General features: G+C 37.6%; 1 protein-coding gene and 1 non-coding gene across 2 annotated transcripts in view; one reads left to right on the top strand and one right to left on the bottom strand.

The window, feature by feature from the left end:
• The window catches only part of LOC150077152 (flavin-containing monooxygenase 5-like), an 82,031-nt gene that overhangs the window by 44,812 nt on the left and 12,394 nt on the right, over nt 1-24,825 (bottom strand). The gene's annotated exons all lie outside the window — the stretch shown is intronic.
• TRNAP-CGG (transfer RNA proline (anticodon CGG)) lies at nt 18,416-18,487 on the top strand. Its single transcript has one exon. It is a non-coding gene; the product is annotated as a tRNA-Pro (tRNA).

Here is a 24,825-nt window from a genome sequence, read left to right as displayed (position 1 = left end):
ATTAATGTTTATACTTGGCGAATATTAATGATCTGCGACAAGCGTAACGTCTTCAGGATGACTTATACAAACTTTAGAGATAATCAGAAAAGTGGCAGCTGTCTTTTAACATGGAAAAATGCAAGGTCTTGCACTTGGGAAACAGCAACCCAAAATTAACTTATATACTAGGTGGATTTGAACTAAAAACAGTGAAGGCAAAAAATGGATTTGGGGGTTACGATACAGTCGGATATGAAGTTGGAGCAGTTTAAATAGGCAACAAGAAAGGCCCATGGCGTTCCTACTGGTGATTTATCGAATACATGCTTATAGAATTGGGGAGGTCATAATCCAACTGCAAAACGCAATTGTAAAACCGCACTTTACTGTGTTCGAGTATGCAGACAGCACTTGAAAAAAGACAACTGGCTTCTTGAAAGGGTCCAAAGATGGATAACGCGCCTGGTGAGATGTCAAAAGGGCGTCCGCATGAGAAGAGACTTCAATATGTGGGCTGCAGAGCTTGGAAACTAGGTGCCTTAGAAGGAGTTTGATTGAGAAGTATAGGACTCTCATAGGTTGAAAGTATGAATGAAGATGAAATCTTCATTGTTAAAAATAATTCCAGAACTAGGAGCCGTAAATTCAAATTACGGGCAGAAGATATTTAGCTGGGTTACAGGTCGTTTCCTTTCAATCAGCTAATTGTTAATTACCGAATCAATTGCCTGCATGGGTTGGTTGAGACTGACAGTTTGAAGAAATTAAAAGGTCAGCTGGATAGAGACTTACGGGAGGAGGAGGTGGTCAAATGGGTATTTATTATTATCATTATTTTTTAATTAATTAATTAATTTTTGGAGGATGCAGCAAAAAACCCTCTGGCTTCCTTGCACCATATGCTAATGATAATATACTCTTTGAGAGAATGAAAAAACCTACAGAGAAGTGTGTTAGCAGAGATATAAATAATTACTAATGAGTACATAAATAGTATCCCATTCTAAACAAAGCATTTTCTCGGTTAGTTAAAAAAAATCAAGGCATGCTGGTTATGGAACACTTATCTGTCATCGTGTATAGGTCGGTAGCACGCACATAGAGCATGCACGCAATTCCCGAGCACTGGAGTTTGGGCCTATGCTGTATACATTTTTTAAACTTAAATATCACTTCTTGAATGCACCAGAAATCAACAGAAGATAGCAAATAATGATAAAAAGAGTACTGCCGACACGTCCAGTTTTCATCTGGTTTTTGAAGTTTCTCAAAAGAGTTCTCTTCCTCAACAAATTAACACTATCATCCAGCACTCAATCCGTTGTAGTAAATTCGTAAAAGCGCCTCTCTACTCTTATCGCATGCTCTTACCCATCTAGAGGTGAGGGATGTAAATACATTGTCGCTTAACATCATGTTGCGTTATGAAAATATAGAACTGATGAAGCGATAGTTCCTTTTAGAGACTGATTTTAACACCAAAAGCCCATAATCTCAGCAAAAATTTAAAACAAAGTAAAATAATTCTATCTCTTTGTGGGGGGGACGAACCATAGCCTATAGCTAAGTATTTCCTTTAATTCTTGTGATCTGTGAAATACGTCCTTCATCTTGCTGAAATCTCAGCTCCAGTGGGACAATTAAATGTAGCTATGATGTAGCTGTTGATACAGTTGTTTCGAGCAGGTATAAAGGCTAATCATTGGGATAAACTTATTCGAAAGAGTTTTACGAATAATTAGCCTATGCCTGATTCCAGTTTATAATTAACGTAGTGAATTCTTGTACATTTTCTTGAGTTTTTTTCTGTTCAAGTAGACAGACAGATATATGAGCCACCATTCGTCTGGATAGAATACATTGTCCTGCGATCATAGAAAGGTCGATATCCTAATGTACTGCTAAAGCTGCAGTACTATGTAGCCACCTACTGTGAAAACTACAAACCCGTCGAGATAATTGGCCTACTTTTTCTTAAAGTAATTTGTCTTTTCTTTCAACTGCTCTATTTCGCATTGCGAAATATTGTACTAACTGATGACAAAATCTCCTACCGAGGAAGAATATATATTGAACGTTACGAAAGCATAAAGGGTAAACCTTACTGAAGTAATGAAACCTTACTGGAATAAACCTGCATCAGAGAAACAGAAATGGAAACTGTGTATAAAGAGAAGGGTCAAAAACCCCATACTCAGACACGACTGGAAACTGGTGTCGTAACGTAACTCAGTAATCAGGACGGACATAACAGAAGAAACAGAACCAGCTATTGACTGGAGGGAAAAGAAATTAGGCAAGAAGAGCCCATGAGAACCACATTAAAATATATACTGTATTACAGTATATATATTTTAATGTGGACAGACACGACTACAGCTGAGTAGTCAAAGCCACAGTATAGAATTACTTATTCCTCCTATTCGGATCTGTGATACCACAAAATATAATATTCTTGTAGTCTATCTTATAACACTCCTCGGCCCTATGTGGCCTTTCCGGAGTAAAGGCAGAATTATTTATTTACTCTTTTTTTTTTTTAGCACAAAAGAGGAATTAGATAACTAAATGAATGAATGAATAAATAAAAGAAATTAGGATTAAACAGGTAACGAAAAAGTTCAAATATCTGTCCTTCGAAAAAAGAACGAAGATAATAATAATAAATTATTTATTTAATTTATTTATTTAATCAATTGATTGCAAGTTCCAGTGGGACTTTCATAGAGCAATAGTTACTTTCGATTATGATAAAAAGTATTTTGATAGATTTCAAATCTCTTTTATGAGAAAAAAAGGGGGGGGAAGCAAACAAAAAATAATGTTTCTCGTTAAACCCGAGTTCACAAGATAAAATTTAACATCTCACTGTCCTACTACGAATAATATAAAAAGTATGCGCCAAAATACGATTAGTATTTATTTTTAGTATTAGCCATATAGGGCAAAGAAGCTATAGCTATTTGCTGCACTGCTCCCCTCCAACCAAAATAATAAATAAATAAATAATACAAATAGAAAATCAACAACCTACGTGCTTCTCTCCTCACGTTGTTAGTTAATCCAGCTACCTTTAGAATTTCCCAAAAGCTGGCAGCCTCAACCACGGGCGCCTCCGTAGCCAGGTGGGAAGGAGCAGCAGTGCGTAGCACACGCTTCTTGATTAGACCGCGGTTCGAGCCCGTCACCACCAAATACGGAGGATGCGGAAAGGTCAGGGAATGACCACCGCATATCCCGGAGCAATATGGCCTTAGTTTCTAATGCTCCTAAAAACAAATAACAAACAATAACAAACAAACCTCAACCACGAACGTACATAACTCATTCGAGAAAATTTGCACCTCGCTTGCTAAATTTATTTCTGTGATTTGAATTTATGGCGTCTAGTTCTGGAATCATTTATAACAGTGAAAATTTAGCTTTCACTCATTTTACTATCCCTCACAGAGCCTTATAAACCTCAATGAAGTCCCCTCTAAGATGCTTGGTTTCCATGCTCTGTAGCCCACATATTCGAAGTCTTTCCCCATAAGCCTGCCCTTTGCAGATCTTGCCAGCGGGTTTCCTGTATTATTACTTGTGGATTGCTCCTATATCAGGGGTAGCGAACCCTTGACACGCGTGCAACTTTTTGGGCACACGGAATTCAGAGCTTCCCAAAAAAATTTCAAACTTCGAAACAACATCACTCCAGGAATGCACCTTGAGTCGTGATCTACGCACACCCGTTTTCTCTGCCAGGCATGTAGTGGCGTCACAACATTCAGTAAATAACTGTATTTACGCAGTGATTTGTTTGAAGTTGGAGTGGTCAGATGTACTGACAAAAATTGTGTGATTAAATGTCCTGAATATCGCCTTCCGAGGGGCACGCGAGGGTATTTTTTTAAAAGATTTTGCCAATTTGGCACGCACCCTTAAAAAGTTCGCCACCCCTGTACTATATAGTTCTCTTCTGTGATAAAAAATCTATATTTTTCCAATGTGAAAATTTTCCGATTTGCTATTTTTATGAATATTTATTTTTAAAAACATAACTTTGATGAGGTATACGTGTAGGTTACAATAACACACTAAGAGTTTGAAATGATTTCCATTTCTGCTTATACTTGTATACTACAGAATAAAAGACGAACAAATCAAAATCGAAGATAACATTACTTGAAGTAATATATAACGAGTAGAAAATCGTATTTGCGTGGTTCTAAGCTGGGAGATCGTTTGAGTTGACCGTGGTTCGAACTCGCGTTACTGCTAAATATGATAACCTTTATATTCACTGTCAGAATGAGTAAATGCTAACTCCTCTCACTTATGTGGTCGTGCCGAAGTAATTGGATGGCATTGCATTTATGAATATTTCTCATTGATATTTGTTTGAACAAAATATTATGTTCGCAATCGCAGTTTTTAGGATTAGAAATATAAATTGTGTCATTATTTATAATGTAAATTCAATACTTGCGTAAGCCTAATTGCAGCCTAACTGAAAAGTTGTAAACTCTACCGAAAATAAAAATAAAAAAAAATAAAAAAAATGATAATAATAAAATAAAATAAAAGTATATTATCGAGCGGCTAAGTTCTCATAGGAAATATGCAGTTAATACAAGTAACAAACACCGGTGGCCCTAAATCAGTTTAAACATTATAACAGCAATTTGTTAAATGTTTAATAGTAACACTAAATATAAGGCTGTGAAGGCACTTTGCGGTAAGTCTGGGTGAGCGCCATTGTAAGAATGAATGATTTTATGTTGCCGGGGTTTTGTCTTATCCAATGCTTGTGCATATAGAATAATTAAATAATTTAAAAGATTCCTATGACTATATATGCTATTTTAAAAATGTCAAAATGGGAAATATATCATCTTATAATCGTGCAGATATGCCTCTAGATCATGAAGTATATTAGGCAATTAATCCACCATAATATAAAAACGTTGGAAAGAGGAATATTTTCACTCGGCCCTGAATATTAGAAGTATGGAAGAAATGATTAGATTACAGATCTCTCTCTCGTAGGGATCCCGTGTATAACACTATCTAATTGATCACTAAACTAGGAAGTGAACATAAATCCCCTCCCCATCCTCTTAGAAGTGAGAAAAGTACAATTAAATAAAAATAAGTTTTCCATTTTTGGAATATAAAATTAAAATATATATTGCTCGAATATGAAATTTTAATCATCCGAAAAGATTAGCTTACCGTCAAGGAATTGCTTGTCAGTGGTGAGAGAAAAATGTTTTCACCACGGATTGCCTTGATTTTTAAGAAAAGTCCCCAAGTTACAGGAGGACAGTTTGTTGCCAATATCGTCAAATAAGGCTTAACGAAAAAAGAAATACCGCATAAGTTAATTATTAAAACAAAAGATTGCATAACGCATTAAAGAGCTAGCAAAAAAACTCAAGAAAATAATAACGAACAAGTCATGAGCTGACATAATAAGATCACATAACAAGGCTATGATCTGTTGTTATACAGTAATTTTTAATATTATTATAGTGTGACAAACTATTTACATATTAAAATTATTAACTCTTATTTTGTAATTGTACATTGAATTTTTCTGATTATTCTAATGTGCATTAATGCTTGGAACTTATTACACATCTTTATATAAACATAACATCGGCTTCATAAGGTGTATATATATAACCTTATTGAAATGATCACCTAAATAAAGAAAAATAATTAACAAAATCCAGTCATTTTATATTATATAACTGCGCATAAAAGAAATATTTTCCATTAACATTAAAATCAACTTATGGATAAGCAATTTCATAACCTCAAGATGTCAAACGAGAAACTGCATGTGCAAGAAATAATTCTCAACTATCGTGGTGCAAATCAATAATTGCACTTCATTTTTTATTTATTCAACTACTCGAATTTAAATAATTAAAGTAAATCTTACCTTCAGGTTTTCCGTAGAATATGCTAAACTGCAAACGTGTAAATGTTAACGCTTTTCACCAGTATAACCTCCGTTCATACCATCAGTTTAACGTGTTCCACATAAAGCCATTGGAGTCAAGTCGCATTACTGATGGCCGATGACGATACCATTACGACAATTACAAGTAATAAACCGTGGCGCCCTCTTACGTTCTCCGGTATAAAAAGAACGACCAGGTTGTTGAAGGGTTTCCTCCTTTTTTTTTTTTTATGTCAGAGTGAAGAATTTAAGTTATTAACTTGAACAGTGCTTTTTACCTTAGGAAATACCCCTTAAATGTTTTCTCAAGGAGTAAGTCATTCCGTCGTAATGCAATGAGAAAGCCTGGCGTAGCGCAACTATTTTAAGGGAAATCTAGGGCAACGAACATAATCGGGACAGCAAATGGAGCACGTGACTAAACCGAAAACCGTTATTTTTGAATCATCACCTACATATTGAAAACAGGAAGTAAGATTTTTGACACATAATATTCTTCCTTATTGCCATTAAAAGATGCGATATGAAAAAAGGGAAAAAAAAACTTCTTTTAAGGGAGTGCATTGGTAAGCTATAGGCACGATTTCGAATAGCAATACCTCAAATAATCAGGAATGATGAAAGACAGTGGAGAAAAGGAATAGAACACTAGGGTCAAACTGCAGAAAAGTGGTTGTACAAATTTTTGTATGTAAAGAAATAAGATGGCGAATAATGGAGCACAGTAAATCTTGTTTCAAGATGGCAGGCTGGAATAAAAATGAGATTGCCCTTATTTTGTTTTATATGTCATCTCTAAACAAGATGGTAGATCAAAATAAAAAAGTAATAATAATAATTTTTTTTTTGTTACGGGAAGGGATATGCAGACATGGTTTTTAACTTCTCGAGAACGACCGAGTGAGATTTAAGTGTTTAAAAACACACTATAAATAATTATTTTTATTTATTCTTTTTTTTTTTGTCTTGAAGCCTCAGTATACTGTGTGTTAATTGCATGCATCCTGTCGTCGGTTTGCCTGTTTTTAAATTGCTGGAGGAAAAAGCTAAGTTTTCGCGCAACCCTCGATTGAAAGTGATAAACTCGGCCATGGTATGAAAAGAGCCTATAAAAATTCCTACTGTCTTGGCTAATTCGAACTCCGCCAAGAAAATTCCTACTGTCTTGGCGGAGTTCGAATTAGCGCCTTATCCACACACACACACACACACACACGGGGGGGGGTGGAAAGGACAGCAGTCGTTACCACTGCTGCTTCGAAGTTGCTATGTGCAATCCAAACTCCCTTACCCGACTATACTGTATTAGGAAAATGGGTGCATTTAGCAATCACCTGAGAATAGGAAATTATAATTCTCCCATAGCCGATTCACCAAAGTACCATTATAGCCAGCCGACCGGGCTAGCCGGGTGGGTGAAGTGCCTGCCTGGCAACCCAAAGGTCGCGGGTTCGAATCCCGCCTCGGGCTTGGATCAGAGTACTGCAAAAACCTTGGGAGGTGCATTATGGCCACAGAAGCCGATGCGCCAACAACTACCAAAAAAAAAAAAAAAAAGAAACATTACAGCCTATGTTCTTGTTGCGAATTATGAAACTCAGTCTGGGTTTCATAATTCGTAACAAGAACATTTGCTATAATTAATAACAAGATTTAATTATTAATTATATAGTACACTCTTACTTTAACTCACTTGTACCACTGTTTCGTCCGTACGTAACTCGCTGACATAAATGGCTCAGGCGGATAGCATCTACCATCATTTAAAATATTTTCGCAATAAAGCAAATTTAACTCACAGCTAATGACAAGGCTGGCTTTGCTGCACTCAACTAATAAGTGCAGTGAAATATTATATTATAATACTTAATGTTTATTTCGCAGCATGATGTCTCCACCTATCTGCTAACAGGGCATGGGTCCCTCCGGGCTAAGTTATTTCAGCGTGGTCTGGAGCCTGATCCGTATTGCATGTTGGGAATATGAAACGTGAATTCATATACTTCTGAACTGTCCATTGTACTCTCAACCTAGAGCGGATTTAATGTCTGCGATTCCAAACTTATTGGAGAGCAATGTAAATATCTTAGTTGAAGACTGTAATAACTTTACTGCTCTGCAAACCTTCTCAAGAACAGTTTTCATATTGACCAAAAGACCAAAAGACAAAGGGTTTATGTGTAAACAGAAGATTTATGCGAATTGTTATTTTGTTGACTTATGTGGATTGTAATTGTGTTTATTTATGTTAATTAATGTTGCGTTGATTTATGTCAATTGCTATTGTAAAGATTGATTTCTGTGAAACACAAGGTTTATGAGAAACATTTAGTAGCTATCTCATTGTGCTTGTCGGCAGGTTTGAAAGTTCTATCGGACAGACTAGACAGTGTTGTTGATTGTCCATTGTATGTTTCGAGCCCGTCACCACCAAATACGGAGGATGCGGAAAGGTCAGAGAATGACCACCGCATATCCCGGAGCAATATGGCCTTAGTTGCTAATGCTCCTAAAAACCAAACAACAACAACAACCACTGTATGTAATTTAATTATATATTGTTTTCTGGTTCTCAGGAATTCAGAGACTCTGAGCATATTAAAAACAAGTGTTGTATATATCTGTTTAATATAATAATTACTGTTTCTCGTTGGTAGTGAGGATAATTTGTGGAAGTTCTCCACTAGTAATTCACTTGTCGGCACCCACTGGTATTGCACTGCATCCGGTGGGTGCGGGACTTGTGCATTCGGCACAAACAGATACCCTAGAGAAGGGCACGGGGCAGCAGCTGCCTTGTATTGTATTGGCGGTGGTATAATACCACACACATGTTTTTAGGCTAGCTTTGTACAGGTTCTACGCCAAAACAGATGGAAATAGGCGTTTGCCCAGGAGCCACCCTTGATTCTGGGATACACGTACGCAATGCACCAGGAGGTCATATATAGTATAGTATCTTATATATGTGTAACGAGAATGTTAATGTATATAAAATTGTGTATATATATATATATATATCTTCTTGTAAGTATTGTATATATATGCAATAATTGTGTGTACAAATAAATGAAAAAAAAATGGAAATGCCATTTAAGGCTGAGAACAAAACCTCTCATGCTCACTGATAAACTCTCTCGTACATAAGCTGATGCTTAGCTGCATGCTGTGCAGTTTACAGCAGGCCTGCAACGCGTCGAATCAGAGATGACTGCGACTACGTGCGTTTGTAAATATTTTGTTCAGATGTATATTTGTGTACCTGTTTGTCTGTCAGAATCTGTGTGTACTCCAAACTATATTTATGTATAATTATTTAATTATTACATCTTTTATTGTATTATACACGTTTTATTCCTTTAAATCTTGTCAAACTCTTGGCCTCCCGGTTTTGGTGGTACATATCGTATCTGTGTTGTACATCGATGATATATGCAATGAACTATGTATATACTGTAATACAAAGTGTAAAGTGTATTTAGTGTCTAACGGCACCAGGGGTTCCCCCCATCTCCGCGTTGCTTTTATTGCGGGTGTACCAGTTCGCTGGGAATGCCGAAAAGAGATTTAAAAGTGTATGGATATTGTACATGTGTAGTGTTGTGTTCTGTTTTTCATCTGGCCGTTTAGCCGCTGGACCTCTACTGAGGCCCAACGTTGCTCACACTTGGCCCCGTGGAGGCAGACCAGGTACATCAGTATTTTTAGATAAGTACTCTGGCGGGTCCTGGCCCCTAATTTCCTGAAATTTCAATGGCTAGGACCTATATATATATATATATATATATATATATATATATATATATATATATATAAACTTAAGTGAGAATAATGATTAAAAATTAAATGAAAATGCCAGCAGCATGGCAAAACAGAAGAGCGAAAATTATGAAATTATACCTAACGATCAAACCAACAGAAAGGGAAGAGAATAAAATTATTGCAGCAGAAACTCTCAAAGATAATTTAGAAAGCCTAAACACAAAGATAATAAAATAAAATCAATTAAATTTTGAATAGCCAATTAAATGAAATTTAACGGCGCCCCCTCTAACGGGCACCAAGTCCAAATTTATGCGAAATATCACGAACAGAGATGTGAGCAACTACAATAAAATAAAATAAAATAAAAAAAACCCGAAATAGACTGACCATTATGCCCCATCTTAACAGAGGACCACAAGGCCAATAATGCTCAGGGAATCGCTGCATTTCGATCGCTAGACAAATCGCCGCAAAGGCGAATCGATCGAAAGATCAGTCCCCCATCCGATCCCCAGATCGAACCGCCAATGCAGAGGACTTGAATAGCTGTGGTCCTTATGCGGCGAAAATTAAAAATAGGACAGATACAAGCACTCAAATGCAAAGCCACACCACTGAAAAAAGTAATCTTAACCAGATTATATAGGCAAAACATGAAGTATGGATGGCAGCACAGGCGCAGCGTTAGCAAATCAGCCCACCACTGTCATGTGATATACTTATATTTGAATAATGTTTGAAATAATTGAAAATCAATTATTGAAATCCTCTGTGTTGATGTTCATTATCAGTTTGCCTTTATTTATTATTTGTGGTTATCTATTCGTTGTGGATGGCTATTTCTGTTCGTCGTCTATTGAAGACGTCAAGTGCAAATCGGCTGAGGGCTTTGTATTCATCTTCTGAATCCAGTAGATGGTACTCTTGATTTTTCGGCAAGTATTGAATCTCAGATATAAGTCTACTTCTGTGTTCTTCATAGCATTCACAATCGTGCATAATATGCTGCCAGGTTTCAGGTTCTCCATAGGTGCATGTGGACTCTTCTATTATTCCGAGTGCGTTCGGTTTTGCTTTAAATGGACCGTGACCGTTGTAATTAGCCCAGGGTAGAACCACGAGGGGGCTTTTGGGTACATTTTTGCCACTATCAGTATGAAGCTTCTTGTAACTTGACCCTTTGGCGACATCTCCCATCTGTGCTGCCAAATCTTCAACATGTGATCCACTATTCGTTGTTTCTCTGTCATCCGCCTGTTGGTTGGGTCCAGGGTAAAGTCGTAGATGGAGGCAGGCATATCCTTGGATAGTAACTACATGCGTCCACGTCTCGTCACCTCGAGGTTCAGCGGAAGGGCATCCGCCAGGACCTGCAGAGCGTGGGTGCTCACCGTTTTGCAGGCCCTGGTTATAGTTAGAAGTATGTTTCTTGGATAGTGTCCAGCAGTCTTCTGTTGACCGCGGTTCCGGCCTTCCTGAACCAGATTGGCGATCCGTAGGTGAACGCTGGGATGAATATTGTTTTATAATACAGGGTCTTCCTGTTATACATATAATACAGTGCAATAAAGATTTTCTTATACTACAGCGTCAACAAATGTGCCGCAGTAGCCTAGTGGTCAAGCGGGAGGGTTCAGAAATAGGCGCGTTTAAGTGACTGTGGTTGAAGACACGTGACTGTCAAATACGATGATGCTCTTGTATTCTCTCTGTCTTGTGGGAACTCGTCTGATCTTATGCGGTCGTCCACGAATATAAATAGAAATTTTATTTGTATATGATTCTTACAAGAAATAATATGATTTGGCGACATATTTTATCCCCAAGACTGCTTCATGGGAAAGGTTCTTTAACGTTTTACGTTCGTTTATTCTTTTAAAATTGAACTTTGAGCTTTCATTAAGAGAACAGTGCCGGGCAAGTGAGGCCGATTTCGGTTTGCACCTTGTATCCACCTAGAGCAGTCCTTGGATATATCTTGCTGGGACTGTAAACAGTTTCATTCCATTTTACTTGTAAATAGTTTGAGTATTATCCCGAAAAATTGTACATCGATTTGTGAATATTAATTTTATTATCCCTTTCGTGTCTGTAGTGTAAAGACAAAGTCAGGATATTAATGCAAATATACTCGGGAGGACATCCTCAATATATGGAAAGGAAAAAATATTTCCACGAATTTGCAAATGACAATTTCAACTTCCACGGAATAGTAAGTCGAGCGATGCCTCAAGTCACCTACAGTGGGGAAGATAGAAAACTGTGTCTCTGAGTATAGTAGTCCTAATATAGAACGTAAGGTAAAGGTTGTTCACGCCTAATAATCCCCTCCATCACACGGAGAAGTCTACCTTCGGGTAATCCCTGTAATCTGACAGTAAACGGAAGAACAGCCTGCTTGAGCAAACAGCATTTTCCTCCCCTACTGTTGCTATTGTAGGAGAAGGAGGCGGGTCTTCCCGTTTAACGATGGAAAACGGAATCATTCATAAGCACACACCATTCCGCCTTAGATGCTTATGAAATTGTAGTGTTTGCAAACAGCGAATTTGGGCTTCGCCGCTGAAATTTTAGCTCTCCCGTCATGGGAAAGGTACGTGGTTAACCCACTTCAGCAGACCATAACTAGGTAAAGGTTAATGGAACTTCGCGAATGTCGGTGTTATCCAAGGTCAACGTACTATTTTAGCCACACGACCCAAATATAAATGACCGCTTCAGTGACGACACATGGCGTCACACTAAAACACACTGTTACGTCATACCTCTGCAGGGATCTTCCACAAGGATGGGTGATGAACAACGTAAAAGGAAGCGATCAAGAGAAAAATATATTGGCGATTTGCTTTCCTTTATAACGTGATTAATAAATTTTCAGATGTGGAAATTTGGCCTTAAGTCTGCTTTAATTTCTCTATTTAACAAAGGCAGTTGCACACTTACTGGAATAATAAAATAAGATCCTTGTGTTAAAAAAAAGCAGATGAGGATAAAAGAACCCTAGACAGCTGCCTAAGGATCCTTTTCTTTTTTTTTGTTGGATATCGATTGTTATAAGATTGTTTTCTTATGGTTTCTTTAAAATAAAATAAATAATCAAAAATGAATAGAAAAATAAAAATAAGACCTTCTCCTGTGGTGTCTTCAGTGACCTCTAAATGATCATATTGTTAGTCACAGGGAAAAAAAATAGAAAGGGTTACAATTTAACAATAAATTGGTGAAGGGAGAAAATTGGATTGATAATAGCTGAGCTATGATAATGCAGAGTGAAACAGATCGTCTTCGGTTGACGTGATTAGTGGACTTTTCATGTTCTGGTCTCCGGGCAATGACTGTTTCTTCTTTAAATTGCTTCCCAGGAGTCCATACGACTTACCCTGAAACGTTCAGTCTGGGCCAGCGAAGTCGACTCTCCTGCTCTAAGCAAAATCTTAATAGCCTTCAAACAACTTGAGTTTAATAGGCTTCATTAATTTGCATGATTCAAAGCACGTAGATCAGTTCCAATTGATAGTCTGAATTTCCAGACGAAACTATGTAAAATAAAGTTTGTGTTCGCATTTTGATTACGGTATATAATTAAAACGCTGATATTGGCGAGCATGCGATCTGGTGTAACGTTTCTTTTACCCATCAAGATTGTTTTCTCTCCCCCTTCCGAAGCTCAGGGTCCTGTTGCAACTGCACCACCTGCATCATAGGATAATACATCTGCGCTGACACAAAACAGTATTGCTTCTTAATTTTTCTTGAGGTGTTCTTCCTATCAACTAAAATCTTCGGAAACGTTTAACAGTAGTAACTTATTTAAATTCAAACCAGCCATGCGTATGTAGTATCATCCAAAAAACAAATGGTATAACTAGTGGTAACTTTCCGTCACTTCATTTACGTATTTCTTTAAAGTGTTTTTCTAATTTATTCATAAATTTAGATAAACCTATCTTCACAAAAGCAGGTGGTAGTTCATTCAAGAAAAAAATTTGGTCATCTCTTCTACAATTATCTTTCTAACTCATCTAATTGAGATGTATATGAGGCACAGAAGGGATTGAGTAAAACGAATAAGGAAAGTGTTCTCCATTGTAGTTGAGATAAGAACTGGAGGCACAAATGTAAAATTTCAGAGAATGGCAAAAGACTGGATCTCATAAATTATCTATAGGCAGCTGGTAGTCACATAAGTTGCTTCCGAGTGGCAGTGAGTTTTTCTAAGTTCCAAGTGGAATTGGGTGGTTTTTTTGTGGGAATTGGGACTAGAAGGAATGTGCATTTTTTTATCGATGTAGAAAACAGTCCGCTTCCTTGCATCATTTGGCTTTACTGATACTAACTTAAATACACACCCATTCTGTAAGTTTCATGACTAAATGCAAAGATGCGCTAAGAATTTAGTTTATTCAACTTTTTCGAAGCCTTAAACATCTACATCCCCGACTAAAAGTTTGGAATCACGAAAAAAAATTAAATTAAATTTTTTTTTTTACTTTTCAAAGTTTTTATTAAAATAGAGCCAAATGGTTTACCAATTTTTATTAAAATATTTTCTGTTATGTATATATATAAAAAAAAAAAACTTAAATAATATTTAAGAAATTTTTAGAAGATTCGAGAATATTCCATAAAGGTGTAGAGGACTCTTGAACGTGGTAGAACATTTTAGAAGATTCCTGAATGTTGTAGATGATTCTATATTTTAGTATATTATAGAAAGTTGGAGTGTTGTTCCAGTATTACGAGGGGGGGGATCACAAAAAATTTGTTTTCACCCAGAAGTAGTTGTGATAGAAAGATAATTTCTTTTGTTTGATACCTTGAAATATCTATAGCAACCACACAAATTTTGGTTTCGATCTGACAATTAATTAATTTTTTTTTTTATTTGCAGCTCTGAATGAAGTTTCAGTCACAATAGATAAAGTGGAATACAGATCAATGATTCGTTTCCTCTTTCTGCAAGGGAAAAACACTCAAAACAATCCACGAAGAAATGGTCGCTATTTATGGAGAAGACTTACTGCTCAGGTTACAGTATTGTACATTTGGTATAAACAAATTAAATGTGGCATGATGAAGAAATCCCAGAACGCCTGATTTTGCAACAGAAGAGAGTTTTGCGAAAATTGAGGCATTAACCTTGAAAGATCGCCGTATTAGCTTCAAAGAACTAGCTTCAGAGCTTCAAATTTGTGTATGGTCAGTGGAGAACATCGTCCATCAGCAGTTGCGTTTGAGTAAAGTGGCTGCTAGATGGGTTCCCAGACTTCTGACCCCTTACCATAAGAAGGAAAGGGCACAGTGTGCACATTAAATGTTGCCAATGTGGCAGGAAAAGCAAGAGCGGTTTTTTTTTTCGCGGCTGGTCACCATGGATAAAACTTGGATCCATCACTAAAATCCTGAAATTAATTAAACAAATGTCAAAACAATGGAAGCATGCAAAATCCCCCCACCCAAAAAAAGCAAAGGTGCAAGCAAGTGCTGGAAAAGTGATACCTTCAGTTTTTTTTTTTTTTTTTTTGGAATCAGCATGGTGTAATACTAACAGGTTACCTTCAAAAGGGCTGTTACTGTTATAGTGAAGTATTATTCCAACCTCCTCATAAAGCTACATGCTGCTATAAAAGAAAAAAAGACGGGGAAAGCTATCCAAAGGTGAGCGCCTGTTCCAAGATAATGCTCCTATGCATTCCTCGCATGCTGCAGCGATGATGCCCACGAATGTGGGTTTGAAATATTGCCGCATCCTGCTTATTCTCGCGACCTTGCACCATCGCATTTCTTCCTCTTTCCTGTCCTGATGCCCTTTCTTCATGGAAAATACTGTACTTTGCTGCTACTGATGATGATGATGATGATGAGGAGGAGGAGGAGGAGGAGGAGGTGATTTCTACTGCCGAGTCATTGTCTGAAGGACAGTCAGAGGACTTCTACAAATTGGCTTCTGAAAGTGTATTGAGATGAGGCAAAAATGTGTCATTTTGGCTGGTGACTTTGTTGAAGGAGTGTAATACAGCATGTTTGTTCCAGCCCTCTAACATAACTCCTTATGGGTAAATAAAAATCTTTTTTGAAATCCCTCCTATAGAAAATTGTAAATGATTCTTGAGTGTTTCATTGTATAAATTGAGAAGTAAGAGCTGTAACTTATAACATCGAACACCCACCATTCAGAAAGATTGCTTTGTGTAAGTTTTGTGTGTTTCGTGATAAAAATGACAAGAAATAAGGAACCGAGTGTTGAAAAAAGAAGTGCTATTATAAAGAATATTATAACATGAAGTATAAAAAACGTTATTCCATGAGAAGTATTGGCAAAAAACTAAGAGTTTCATTTAAAGGAGTAGAAACTTCCATTCGACAATTCAAAGAGACTTGAAGTTTAAAGGACAAACGACAATCAGGACGGTCGCGCTTAACAACGGAAACAGGATAAGAATAAGACTATAACACTGATTTTTAAACCCAGCCGACGACTTATTGCACCTGCAATCCAAGCTGAATTCAATAGGAACAGAGAAATTCCCGTATCTACATCTGCTGTAAAACTTCGTCTTAAGCAAGCAGGACTTTATGGTCTAAAAACCCTTATTATAACTGGAAATCTTAAGAAACGGTTGCTTGGGCTAAGAGAGCCATCAACAGTGGACAATTTAAGAGTGGAAAAACGTACTGTGGACGAATGAATCCAAATTTGAAATTTGATAAACTGAAATAAAAATGGATGGTGTCGCGTTGTTTAGTGCCTACAGTCAACACGGTGATGGTTCCTTCATGATCTGGAGTTGCTTCTGTTTTTCTGTAGTGGATAACATCATCAGAATTGAAGGAATTTTAAGAAAAGAAGGCTATAAACCATTCTTGAACATAATGCAATATCCACAGCACTTCAACTTTGTGGAAGAAATTTTATATTACAAGACAATAACCCGAAGCACAGTTCGAAGCCGTGCAGAGACTTTTTTAACAACAGGAGGTGTTATTTTTAAATTATGGTGTGGCCACTCAAATCGGCAAACTTAAACCCAATAGCGCTTATGAGATCTTATAGATTGTGAAGTCCGTGAAGTTTGTCCATCTTCACAAAATTTATGGGAAACCTTTCTGATCTCTTGGAATAATGTTAGTCAAGACGCTATTATAAAATTAGTCGCCAGCTTGCCATATCTGTGATACGCGTAAAATCTCGTGGAGGATAGTTTGATGAAAAATCAGTACTGTATAGTTGTTAATATTAATCATTTCAATATTTTTGCTGTAAATTTTTCAGTGCTTAATAAAAAAAATCTTAAAATACTTTGTAGGGTGTTGTTTTTGTATTGAACTTTACATTGTCATAGCTAATTGCAGAAGAATTACCATCTCTCGGTGTGCTTAATGAATCATTTATATCAGATCTACATCTTTCCAAAATAGGGTTTTCAAACGTGCATACTGTATTTAATATGTGGCGTAACCAGTGCGTTATATAATGGAATAATTTGCTCTTTGTCTCTACTTGCAAAGTTCTGGTAAATCATTGACAGAACCCTATGAGTTATTCTAGCAGCCTGTGTACTCCGTTCAGAGAACTCCATGAATATAAAGTGTTACAGTGGTCTTCATGTCTGGAAACCGGGCATTTGTGTGGAGGCCTGGTTGATATTTGGGGACTTTGAAGGAGTTGAGTGGACCGGGTGCCTGTTGCATCTTTTGCTCTTTCTCAGGTCACACAGAAAAGATGATTATATGTTAGATGTGTGAAAGTTTGCTTTCTGTTGCAGAGCCATTGGTTGTTGGAGTGGGATTTCACTTAGTGTTGTGTAGGCGGGAAATCCTGAATAAATTTTGAAGCATTCGGAAATTATTGGAAAGGATTGACAGATGAAGTAGCTGAAAATTTTTTATTCCTATGATGTGATTAGTTTAGAAAATAATATCAGCGAGAAGACTGGGCGCACGTTGTCTTCCACTGCCCTTATTATTGTCCACTGTTCCTTTTACAATGCCTGACAATGTAAAAGTTTTGATCGAAACTGTCTCCAATTTTAACCATTTTCAACAGTTTTCTGTTGACGTTTTCAACAGAAGGCAGTTACTGACAATTCCACGACGAGTTCCAACGACGCATCATTATGAATGGATGCTTTCTTATCGCATCATCTATCATCCTGCTTGCCTTTCATGATTATCCTTAGTTGTACTGAAAATTCACGAAGCCTTCAGTGACATTTCTTTTTTTTATTTTTCTCTAGTCTGGGCAACTAGAGAGATCTACTGGCACCCTCCGATTTATCACTGCCTTCTGTGGGTGCGGGATCTGCACCTTTTTGGACAATTAAATTAAACAGGCCCACCTCCTCGTGCTGAGGATGGGTACTGCTTTGCTGCTGCTCGGTTAAGGTGGCAAATACAAACCACATGTAATTTACATCTGGCCAAACGACAGCATTCTGTAAACAATACTATGATAACTGGCGAAGTGGAACTGTTCCAGGTGCCGCCGCTCCACTGAACAGTTACATGTATATACGCATACATGTTTTTTCTTTAGAGTCTTTGAGTGTTTTATCGTTATTTATGGATTTGTATGAAATGGTCTATAATCAGAAGGAGTTTCCCTGCAGAACCGGATGATTGTATAAGAAAAGTGTATATATGCTAATAAAAAAACGATGCGGTTAGTTTTCCAATGTTAAGTGTAACACTTATCTACTATATATATCAATATAATGTAGCTCAGTGGTCTAGGGGTATGATTCTCGCTTCGGGTGCGAGAGGTCCCGGGTTCAAATCCCGGCTGAGCCCACCTAAATTTGGAGTCTGGTGGCGAGGTTAGCCTGTGCGGACGAAGCTCCTTGAAGCTCTTGGAACAGAGAAGTTTTTCCTGATTTATTTTCTGATTTATTAGCTTAAATTGTCATATTAACTTATTTTCTAGAGTAGCTTTATATTTCTAGTTACGATACTTAGTTTAAAGTTTAACTTAGACAGAGATTTTGTAGGTATTACTTAGTATCGGTAACGGTATCAAATCCACGTGTTACAAATTGAACGAGAGGTCTTTTTTTTTAACCAAATTTAGTCGATTTATTAACCAATTGTTATATCAAATTATCTTCTATAAGTAGATTACAGACCTAGTCAGAATCCTTAGTTTATTCTAAATTGAGATAGCGAGATTTGGAAGCTAATCAATACTTACGAGTCCGTAGAAGTACCGTTCGAGAATTCCCGCCATTTTTACACGATAGCATAAGCTTAGTGTAGTATAGTGCATAATATAGTATTGTCAATTAATCAGTAAATCTATTAATCTTGATAAACTTTATTGTCAATTAAATTGTATTTTTAACTCTATATATATATATAACGACTTAATCGTAACAAATAATTAATACATAACTATAGTGGTAAAAAAAAATATAACATAACTGTTTTGGGATATAACTTAAGGATTTAATTTTTGTTTTGAAATTTTATTGAATTAAATCGGAATCATGACTCTGACCAGAGCAGCAAAGCAAAAGGCTCAAGCTAATGGGAGTGCTGTGGTTCAGGGGAGAACTGAGGGGGGCAGTTGCCCTCTGAATCACAGTCTTTTAAAATGCACTGTTTGCTTGATGTTTGCGGAGCAGTCGGGTACGGGACATGATACTGCCAAGGGGGATGTCTTTGTGTGTGCACGATGTAAGGAGTGCAAGGAAATCAGGCGACAACTCAGCGTTGTTATGGGCCTTTATGAGAGCTTGAAGGACAGGGTGGATGCCCTCGAAGGAAATAAATTGAGGGGCCCATCAAGCTCTCAGCTGCCCACATCAACGCCAGAGCTTGCACTTGGTCATCAGGCAACACAGAGGCAGCCCCCTAGGCAGAATGCGCTGGTCCCACAGGAACTAGTAGTTGTTGGTGACTGTATTGTCAGGGAAACGGGGAACATGCTTTGTAAAAAGGATAGGTGGAATAGGACCAGGGTATGTCTGCCAGGGGCAAAGGTTGATGACGTTGTAGAGCGGATATCATCTTTTAAGGGCACAAAAGGTGATATAGTTGTACACGTTGGCACTAATGATATAAAGAGTAGGAGACCGGCGGAATTACTTAGCAAGTACAGGTCACTGTTGAAAAAAAGCCGTGAATTAGGGTTGAATTTGAAAGTGTCTGCAATTCTGCCCAGACGCGATAGGAGGGAGTATATGATGAGAGCCTTGTCGATCAATTCGGCCCTGGAGGGATTGTGCAAGGCTCAAGGGGTAGAATTTTTTTTCAGCCTGGACTGTACTTGTTAACAGGAGAGATTGCTTCTACAGGAATGGGATACACTTAAATAGAAAGGGTGCAAGAATTTTTGCTGATGCTGTCGAGGCAGTGTTAGGTGGGTCGGAAAACTGCTAGTTGGGGGGGGATACAAGAACTAATAGATTAACAGTAGCCACTGGCAGAGGTGGAAGTGATTCTTGCACTGCTTCTATTGAAATGAGCAGAAGCCTGAAAAACAAGATGCAGGATATTTCAGAGACTGCTGGGAGTCATTGCGGTACAAGTAAACACATGGGTTGTGTTAGGGTAGCTAAGAATAGAAACAGGTGCATGTATACCTGCGTGTACACCAATGCTAGGAGTTTGGTAAATAAATTTGATGAATTTGAGGTATTGCTCAAAACATCAAAGGCAGATATTGTTGGGATATCAGAGACGTGGTGTCACACAGATATAAGTAATGCGGAACTGGAATTTGGGGAATACAATGTGTATAGAAAGGATAGACAGGACAGGAGGGGAGGAGGGGTTATGCTATTAGTTAAGAAACACATAAAGTCCAAGGAAGTGAAGCCAGTCGACATCGATGGACAGGGCAGTGTCGAGTCAGTTTGGTGTGACATAAGCATAGGGAAATCAAAATTGAGAGTAGGAGTGTGCTATAGGCCTAATGACTCTGATGAGTATAATAAGATATTGTACAGGGAAATAGAGTGGGCCAGTAAATCAGAGAGTCTTATAATGGGGGATTTTAATTTCCCAGATATTGACTGGAATTTGTGGGTTGGTCATTCGCACACTAGCAAGGCTTTTGTGGATTTATTGGATGATTGTTTTCTACATCAGCATGTTCGTGAGGCAACAAGAGGGAGCAATACTCTTGATCTGATTATCAGTAGTGATTCTTCATGCATTAAGAATCTGCAGATAAATGAACCACTAGGTGGCAGTGATCACAGTGTGTTGAAGTGGGATTTACTCAAGAGGTAACTACCATCAGAGGTAAAGGGAAGGGTTTTTGTTTTCGTAAAGGCGACTATTATGGTCTGAGACAGTATTTAAATTCTATACAGTGGGACCAACTGATGATGTTACCAACAGCAAACTCAAAATGGGAAGCATTCAAGGAACTAATCTTGGAGGCTACCAGGCTTTACATACCAACTAAGAAATATTGTTCAAGGTTTAGGCCTAAATGGTTGTCAGATGAACTAATGAGACATGTGGCAGAGAAGAAAAATGCATGGGATACATACAAATTAATGGGTGACATGGAAGCCTATGATAGATATAAGTTGGTCTGTAACCAAGTCACAAAGGAGATTAGGCAGGCAAAGGCAGACTACGAAAAATCCTTGGCAAAGGATGCAAAGAAAAACAGAAAAGAGTTCTTTACATATTTAAACTCAAGAAGGAAAGGGATGAATCAGATTGGTCCACTGGATATTGATGGTTCAACAGTTGAGGATCCTGCTCAGGTGGCCAACAATCTAAACGAGTATTTTGCATCTACATTCACGCATGAGGAGTTATTCAGGAAGGAGAATGATGTAGGTAAAGTAAACATTGGCAGTGAGCTGGATGATTTTGTAATAACTGAGAGAAAAGTGGAGGAGAGATTGTTGAGGATAAACATAAAAAAGGCACCTGGGGTGGATGGGATCTATCCAGTTATATTAAAGGAAGCAGCAAAGGAAGTAAGCAAACCCCTAGCCATAATTATGAAAGCTTCTTTGGACTCGGGGGAGGTACCCATAGACTGGAGATGTGCAAATGTAACCCCAATTCACAAAGGAGGATCAAAGGCTGACACAAGTAATTATAGACCTGTTAGTTTAACTTCTGTTCCAGGTAAATTAATGGAGGCACTGGTTAAAGAAGCACTGCAGGATCATCTAGACAAGAATTCAGTTATAGCTCAGACGCAGCATGGTTTTGTTAAGGGCAGGTCTTGCCTGACCAATTTGATTGGATACTATGATGTAGTCACAAAAGAACTGGATGCAGGGAATAACTTTGATATTATATATTTGGATCTTAGAAAGGCTTTTGATACTGTTGCACATGGAAGACTGCTGCACAAATTGGAGCAGTGTGGCATTGGAGGCAAATTGCTGCTATGGATAAGGGGATGGTTGAGTGGCAGAAGACAGAGAGTGGTAATCAATGGACACTGCTCAACGTGGACTAATGTTATTAGTGGAGTTCCTCAGGGTTCAGTGTTGGGTCCGTTGTTGTTTTCGGTGTTTATGAATGATATTGATGATGGGATATCAAGTTTAATGTCCAAGTTTGCAGATGATACAAAGGTTGGCAGGGTTGTTAAGGACACTACTGACGCTATGCTGCTGCAACAGGATCTGGAAAGGTTGAACAGATGGGCTGAGAGGTGGCAAATGAAGTTTAACATTGACAAATGTAAAGTACTACATATGGGAAACAGTAACCCCAGAGCAACGTATCAACTCTGCGGTACTACACTGACAGTGGTGGAGAATGAAAAGGACCTAGGGGTAATTGTGCAGGCAGATATGAAGTTCTCTGAGCAGTGCAGACGAGCTGCAAGAGTAGCTCATGGTGTCTTGTCAATGATATACAGGAATTTTTCTAGCAGGGATAAGGAGGTGATTATTCCCTTGTATAAGGCAATGGTTAGGCCACATCTTGAGTACTGTATACAGGTCTGGAGGCCTCATTTCAAGAAGGATGTAGAGCTGCTGGAACGGGTACAGAGAAGGGCAACAAGATTAGTGAATGGAACAAAGGGTTGCTCTTACGAAGAAAGGCTTAAGTTTTGCAAATTACAGAGTCTGGAGACTAGGCACCGGCGAGGTGATCTGATAGAGGTGTATAAGGCTTTGAATGGTTTGAGCATGCTCAATGCCAATGGGATTCTTCACCTTGCTCAGAATAATCACCTCAGAGGGCATAAATTCAAATTAAGGAAGGACGGATGTCGGATAGATGTGCGGAAATTTGCCTTTGGCCAGCGGGTGGTTGGTTGGTGGAACCGACGTCCATCACTTGTTGTTGAAGTGGATAGCCTAAACAAATTTAAAGCTCAACTGGACAGGTATTTCGAACGAACGGAGGGGTGAAATGGGAGTGGTGTGTATTTTTGGTTTTTTTTTTTTTTTTTTTTTTTTTTGGCTGATGCTGAATAAGCTTGCTTTCTTGCATCATATGCCTCTACTAATGCTAATGCTAATATATTCGTCCTAAAATTCATCCCCCTATATACAGCTTGCACGCTGGAAGGATACTTACAAAAAAGGTACATGGTACATTTGACAGATTTTCATTTTACATGAGAGGATACTTTTAACATACATTTCATATGAATTACAGAAAGTTGGATCGTTTATTTTTATTCATTTCATTTAGAGACTTCTTAGTTTCTAGAATAATATCATAATTCACATTTCTGTGTAAGAAATGCCATACACCATTGGATCCAGTCGATCTTTTATGTCGAGGGGCAGCATTGGGTAATTTCCGGCTGGGTAATGAAAGGGTTGTCTTAACGTTGTGCTGTTTGTTCAGTAAGAAATGATCAGATATAAGTTCATGTATATGCTTGCACTCTAATATCAAAATCTTAGTGCATGCTTATATCTGAACAGCCTTGAAGCTGACTGGTGTGTGAAGCTGTGGTTCTATGTGGGACCTGTGGGACCAGCCCTTGGTAGAACGCTGATGATACTGACTTCCAAAGTATTCTAAGACTAATTTGAAAATTAAATTTTCAAAAACTTGAAGCAAACAGATTCTAGAAAAGCCCCTTTAGATCCACTACCTGGTCGCAGATGTTAGCGCGTGATCACGCTCTCAGATTTCAGACTTCCTGCTTCCGTACTTTTGCATGTTTTAATTGAAACACATTGTACTTATGTTGGTGGTAGCTGTGTTGCAGACTGTATGTACTGCGGAATTGTAATTTGCAGCAAAAATTTGCTGACAATCGGTCACCATATTGTTACATGTTTATACATCCTTAAAAGGGTGAAAGCCAAAATCAACAGTTTTGCATGTTTTTGAATGTGGGAAAGGCTGATGTTTCTTAATGATAAGTTCTTGGTGGTATCTGAATTTATTATTATTTATTGGGTGCTTGCTAATAATTATTATTGGTACATTTATAAATTTTCTAAAATCTACAACAACTTCGAACGTGAAAATATTTTGCCAGAATAAAATTCCGATGAAATTTATTGGATGGTTGAGGATCGGAAGGGAAGATTTCTTCTTTATTGAGACCCCCCTCAAAATTTTATTACAGTAGTAAATGAATTAATTTTAATAATTAATTCAAAAGTATAAAAGCAAATTATTAATAATTTAAATTATTAATCATTTGCTTTTACTACTCTTACCGCTTACATAATTTCGTTAATAAGATGGCGCCACCTGCACCAGTCACTCGACAAGAAACAAAAGAAGAAAGGAAAAATTACTTTAACAATTACATATCATTTAATTCAAAGTCCATCGACATCAGTTAATGCGACTTCGAATGATGAAGTTGTACTTTTTTAAATATCCTGTTTCGATTGATTATTGAACATTCTTTTTCTAATCTAAAATTAATAAAGCATCATTTTGGGTCTCCAACTTTCTTAAATGGAAAGGGGAGCCTAAACTAACCATATTTCGGGGCTCTCGGATACCATTGCACGGTCCTGGTGATGACCTTGATCTGTATAGAATTATTAGAAAATTTTCCTTTTCCAAAGTCAGAAAAACGAGATTTCTTTAGATTTAGTTAAAATAGTATTGCAGTTATAAATTTGATTTACTTTTATTTTTATATTCAAATATATTACTTATATAATTAATAAACATTCATTATTATACGAGGTATGGAAATAAAGTTTCGAATTTGCGCA

Source organism: Mastigoproctus giganteus, chromosome 12 (assembly GCF_048544385.1).
Source record: "Mastigoproctus giganteus isolate SK-2022 chromosome 12, ASM4854438v1, whole genome shotgun sequence".
Classification (NCBI taxonomy): domain Eukaryota; kingdom Metazoa; phylum Arthropoda; class Arachnida; order Uropygi; family Thelyphonidae; genus Mastigoproctus; species Mastigoproctus giganteus.
This window is presented reverse-complemented; position numbering and strand designations above follow the sequence as displayed.